General features: G+C 40.5%; 1 protein-coding gene across 3 annotated transcripts in view; it reads left to right on the plus strand.

Annotated features, from left to right (window-relative positions):
- The first annotated feature begins 96 nt into the window (after positions 1-96).
- Positions 97-6,217, plus strand: part of cacna1ia (calcium voltage-gated channel subunit alpha1 Ia) — a 190,634-nt gene continuing 184,513 nt past the window's right edge. For all 3 annotated transcript variants that reach the window (XM_005734524.1, XM_013911268.1, XM_013911269.1), the window contains exon 1: positions 97-1,111. The gene's annotated coding sequence lies outside the window, so the exon portion shown is untranslated. The remainder of the gene's footprint in view (positions 1,112-6,217) is intronic.

The raw sequence follows: 6,217 nt of genomic DNA on the forward strand, positions 1-6,217 counted from the left end.
TCTCTCTCTCTCTCTCTCTGTCTCTCCCTCTCTCTCCGATGTCTCTCTCTCTCTCTCCTGCCCTCTCTCTCTCTCTCTTGCTGAGAACTCACCCACGAGAAAGGTTTTGACGCGCCAGAGACGAATTAATCTGCCCGTGGAGCGTGGGATTCTTTGAAAAAGCTTTACTTTTTCCTTCTCTGAGCATATTGCCGTCCAAACTAGGTAAGATTTTAAGACGTTTGGCAATCCTTGGGTGAACCTTTGTGAGATATTTTGGCTGCACGGAAATCCGGGATTGACAGATGCGCCCCTCCATCGCCTATTCCACTGGGAGGGAGGTCTGGACGCACGTTGAAGTGAAGACGATGCTGTAATAGAAATGTTTGTGGTCTACCCTGCAGGGAGTTAACTGTTGCAGTTGGTTCTTAGGGGGAGAAACACAAAAAGAAAAAAAAGGCACGCCTTTTGGATACGAGGTCCTAAAATAACAAGTTGCTCCCTGAAATTTGCGGAATCATCTGTGAAGATGTGCGTTTTTTCTTCATGATAATATTTTGTGGGAACTATGAAAAGGGAGAGGATGTGCACGCTATTAACCAACACTGGGTCTGACGTTTTCTCTCTTCGGCTTCGCAGGATTTTTTTCCAGTGTGCTCAGTCAACGTGACCATGTTAAAAAAAGTGTTCCCAAATTCCTTTGCGCATACAGCTTAAACTGGAAAACGAAATATTGATCATGCTGGACGTTCACATGCTGGAAACGATCTTTTAGTTGCCTCGAAATAAAAGTTGGCTGATGTGGGAGAGCAACGTTTAAATTCTTACTTGATTTTGTTCTCGGCTTTCTGGAAATGTGAGCCCGGCGGTGACCGACGCGCACCACACAGAGTCGCCAAGGCTTCGACGCGCAAACCATTTTTTTCCGTCGGGGAACCGGGCTTTGCATCGCAGCACCGCAGCGACGTTCTCGCCTTTTCTCGCCGAAATGCCTCCGTATGCTGCGATTCCATAAATGGCAGGTGGATACTGATTCTCCATGGTGTTCACCGGCCAGGTGGATGAAAGAAGACGAAACCTCTGCTGTTTTGTTCAGTAAACCCTGGACACACCTTTTTTAATGTCAGTCAAGGTAAGTTTGGCCTGTTTCCACTTCAGGTGTTTCTCGCATGTTGCTGTGGGCACAGTCACGAGCTGTGATGTTACACGTTGTTAAAACAAGGTGAAGCCAAGCGCTCAGATGAGGCAAAGGTGTTGAATCTTCTTTAGACCTGTAGCCCCAGAAATCCGACAAGTGATGTGCTATTTTATATAAATATATTCTTTTTTAATTTTTTTGTAATTATTTGGGATTTCTGCAGTGTGAAATATTTATAGAAACAATGTGACTCGAAATAAGACCCTCTCCTCTTCTCTAAAAAGAGGGGAAAAGAGTGAATTGGGAATGACTAGGTGTAGATAATCATCACTGCAACTAGATTTTCTGCTTTCTTTTCATTTGCATTTAAACAAAAGTACATTGTGCTTACACTTTTACTGTATATAAAAGTCAAAATGCAATTTTCTCTATTTTAAGGATCCTTCTTGACAAAATTGTGGACTCGTGATTTTGATTTTTTTACCCTGCATGGTATAAAGTTGCTTAGGGCCTTGTGTATTATGTCTCCAGGCATAATGGACAGACTCTAATGAAAACCAATCTGATCACAGAGGCTGCAGCCTGACTGAGATGATTGGCCTTTTGAACCTATCTCACCTTCTTTTTGTTTGGTGGAAAAATTTTTTGCCATAAACCTTTGCAGTGTGTTTAAACAGTGGTCAGTCTTCCACTCTCCACCATGTAATGTAAAAGTCTATGATGCAAAAACAAATACATGAATTACATACATAGACGTAGCCTTCTACTGCTCCCTTTTAAAGAGGACTAGGCGTGTTGTGTAGTGTAGTGGTCCATGCTGCTACTGGCAGATTTTGCTGCTAATGCTCAGATTGCTCTTGAGGCCTTACAGCAATGAAATGCCATGAAGCTGCCAAACACGAGGCAATGTGCAATTTTTTTACATGAACTTAGATTTGAGGAACAGACCACCAGCAAATCTTGTTCATTCATATCTTGACTGTACTTCCACTCACCTTCTATTGATGTTAGCGTTTACAGTGGTGTCTAACCTCAGGCTGTTTCAGAGGAGCCTGGCTGTGTCTTGTGTCTGAGATGGATGGAAATCTTCAGTGCTGTAAAGAAACAAACAAAACGTACAGTCAAAGCACAAAATTGCTCACGATTTCAACATGGCAAGTTTTAATTAGAGCCTAACAGTTAAAGTGATTTTGGCTTGTGTCATTAAAAATTTTAAGGAAGCAAAAATCAAGCTTTGAAATACTAGCTGTACACTGTATATTAGATATTTTTAATATATCGTGCAGTGTTCCTCCTGTTTCTTGCATAAAAAGCAGATACCAGTCCTGCTGCGGTTGATACCCTTCTACAATCCTGTCCTGCTGTCCTCATATGTGCTGTTATCTGCTCTACACTGTGCTTGGAGAGACAGCAAACCTTCTTGTTAATGGCCCATATGGATGTGCCACTCTGGAGGAGCTAGACTACCTGTGCAAGCTGCAAGTAGTGACAAGGACACTAGCAAAAAGGAAAACTGGGGGAAAAAAATCGTTATGATTTATAAGGAGAGAGCACGGGTCTATAGCCACACCCTTTAATGCCATCCCCTGCTTTGAGGGTTGTCTTGTTGTTGCCTTTATAGTGCGCCTGTCTTAACTTTCACTTGAACCAAAGCAGGTGAACTGGATTCACAATGGTTTATGCTGCCTAACTGGATAGAATGATAAATCTGAAGTTTATCTGTGTTTGTGTTATGCTGTGATGATCAAGTGTTCGCTAAATTATTTGTTGTTGTTGTGCAGTTCTATTTATCTTATAGTTATATTGAAAAAATGACAATTCTGGGGTCCTTGTTTATTATCATTCTCTTGATGTAGTTTTCTACTAACACAATTTCTAAATTACTCCATCTGCACATTTCTCTTCATTATGTTCTGGGAATAGTATAATGGTTAATATCAAACAAAAATACAATGTGGATAGAGTAGTGTTCACACAGTCTTGAGTGCCACTCATTTCTATATAGAGCTTTAGAGCAGCGATACTTTCTTGTAGTTTATAAAGCAACCTTGATCGATAATTCTCAAAGCTTTCTGAAGGGCTTTCAAGATACCTTTACCTGACCATTTTCAGGGGGATGTTTCTTTTTCTTTTGCTTGTTAAGCCACTTAACAGTAACCTATGGATCATTCAATCATAAAAAAGGCACCTAAGTCAAGGGATGAACCCATGTGTACACAGCCTGTTGTAAAAGTACATTATTTGTCAATATTTCTTTAGTTAAATATATAAGAAAAATCCCAACAATAACACAGTTTGACAGGTGTGAAATAGTGTAATTGCACCAACATGATGATTCCCAAAAGATTATTAGCCAAAAAAGTGGAATGGTGGCAACAGGTGCCATGGAATGATGAATCAAAATGTAAAATTTCTAATTCAAATTGTCATCAATATGTACAGAAGAACTCAGGAGAGAACTACAACAGCGAGCATCTGTTAAACACGGTGGAGGCGCTATCATGACTTGGTGCTGTGGTGTTGGAGATCTTGTCAGAATTGATTGAATGATGTACACAGAAAAAAAAAACCCATTAGATTTTAAACCACCATGCAATAATATATGCCAAGTATCCAACTGGCAGCAGCTTCATTTATCTGCATGACAATGATCCCGAACAATTTGCCAGTACAGTAAAACGATACCTGGATAGAAAAACACACAGTGGAACACTATATAAGTTATGGATTAGGCTCTCCAGAGCCCAGATCTCAACATTTTTCAAGCAGTGTATGATCATCTTGACAGAAAACAGAACAAAAGGCAGCCAACACCCAAAGAAGACGACTTAAAGAATTGAGAGAAAGCTTCCCAAAGAGACTTCAGGCTCTGTTGAAGAACAAAGCTGGTCATACTAAATTGTGAGTTTTCAAGCTCATTTGAAATATTCAAACTTTGTTTTTGCCTTATATACGGTGTTCCATGTATGTTTTAAGACTTTTGCACAGTACTCCATATATCAGTTAACCTCTTAAGCCCCAACACCCCCTGATACGGGGGCAAAAAGCAGGAGATCAGGTAGGCTTGGGGCTTAAGAGGTATAATTTCAGTAATATATTTGTTGGGGTTCAGTTTTAATCTCCTATGACTGATCAAATCTCATAGAAATCCACATTTCCTAGTATTGGTGAACTAATTACCTGCCATATGTCATATTCTGGAAGTACCACTTTACACACTGAGCTACATATGATGATGTAGCTCAACTGGCATGACTGTGAGGAAGTCTGTTCGCTGGTTCACCTCTGTAAATCTTTCTTGCCTGATGTTGTAGGGTGTGGACATTTAGCAGTCAAAGACAGTAACTTCTTCGCATGTCTATTTTTTTTAGATGTCCATAAACATGCATTTATACGTAAAAGTGCATGCACACACTCACAGACACACATAGACACATATATACACACACTCGGGCAAATGGACGTCAGGCCTGGCCTGCATGAGAGCCAACATTGTGGTTCACCATAGGAGGGAGAGAGGGTGCGTTTATCGTTCTTTTGTAGCAGCAGCTCACGATAGCCTGAAAGTAACAGGGGGTAGCTCAAATTGAGAGAATAGGTGTGTGTATAGAAAATGAGGCGGAATGATGAGCAAAAAACAAATGCATGTACATCTGAAAGAGTGATGTGAACGGAAAAAAAGTAAATGAAAGACTAAAAAAGTGAAAGAATAAAGGACTTTAAGAAAAGGGAGAGATGGAACAGGAGGTGTAAAGATCAAGGGAAATATCAAGAGATGCAGGAAAGCGAAGGAGAGATTGAGAGGATGAAAATGACAAAGGGTTAGAGGGAATATGGAGTGAAAGACAGCGAGCTAGATACAAGTGTGTCTGCAGTGAGTGCTGGTATTATTAGGTTAGGTGAAACGATCGGTTTATGCTCGACAACTGTGCGGTGAGGGCAGCCACATACTGTGCCCTGAGAGCCTCCCGTGAAGGCCAGAACAAGTGAGAGGAAGAGTGGGGGAGGGAGGGGGAGATGGCGGGTGAGCAGCGAAGAGGGTTGGTAGCTGTGAGTGTCGATATTCAACGATTGAGAACAAAGAAGATATGCAATGGATGGAGGGATGAACACCTGCAGAGAGGATAAGACACAGACAAGACAAACGACAAAAAAAACACAAAAAAAATGACAGAAGAGAAGTTCTGAGATTTTCTGGACAAACCATTTAAAGGTCTTTTATCATTTTAAAAGTTCTTTATTTGGCTCATTTCTTTTCTGAGAATTTAGCTGAATCTGAGCTTGAAAAAAAAAGTGCCAGTATTACTTTAAAATAATATTTAGAGACCTTTAAGCAGTTTACTTGAGTAATGAGTATTATAAATCAGATGGGCTTGACTTCAGGCCCACCTATCTCTTTCTCTGTGTGTGTCTCTCTCTTCCTGGAAATGTGAGTCACTGTGAATGCCACCGGCAGGCAAGGCTGTTGACTCATGCACGCTCACCCACAGGCTCTGCTATTGTGTCATACCGAACGAGATTGTAACCAGAGGCGCGTGTTTGTGTATTTGCAGCCAGATTTCATGCAAAGAACCGTAAACACGAGAGATCAAAGATGAAGACCGGTCAACAAAATAGCGAAAACACTTTGCAAAGAGGGAGTTTTTCTTTCACTGTTGGCACTAAATCACAATTTGTCATGTCCTTATCTGCCCATAAATGGCAATTTATAACGATAAATTGAGTAAAACAATGGGTGTCGGGGTTTTCAAATGAATAATAAGGCATCATTTCTTAAGTCGTTTAAAACTATGACACTATTTAATGAGGCATGGGGCACAGTTTTGAAATTATGATACTGTATACAGTGTATGCCTCAAAATACATTTGCAAAGAGCAGCAGTTACAGACAAGGATCCAAATGCAAACACTGGAAGTAATCAAAATGGAAAATGCAAAAAAAAAAAAAGACTCGTTGGCTATAAAATGGTAAAGCTGGACAATAAATGATAACAGAATGCAGATTTGTGGTTTGCTAATGCTGAGCGTGCTGATCAAGAGCCAAAAGATGCTATTAGCACACGGTGCTAATAGGTAAAGGTTTGCAAAGGTATTAGCTAC

Source organism: Pundamilia nyererei, unplaced genomic scaffold (assembly GCF_000239375.1).
Source record: "Pundamilia nyererei isolate P.nyererei 1_Seehausen unplaced genomic scaffold, PunNye1.0 scaffold00059, whole genome shotgun sequence".
NCBI lineage: Eukaryota > Metazoa > Chordata > Actinopteri > Cichliformes > Cichlidae > Pundamilia > Pundamilia nyererei.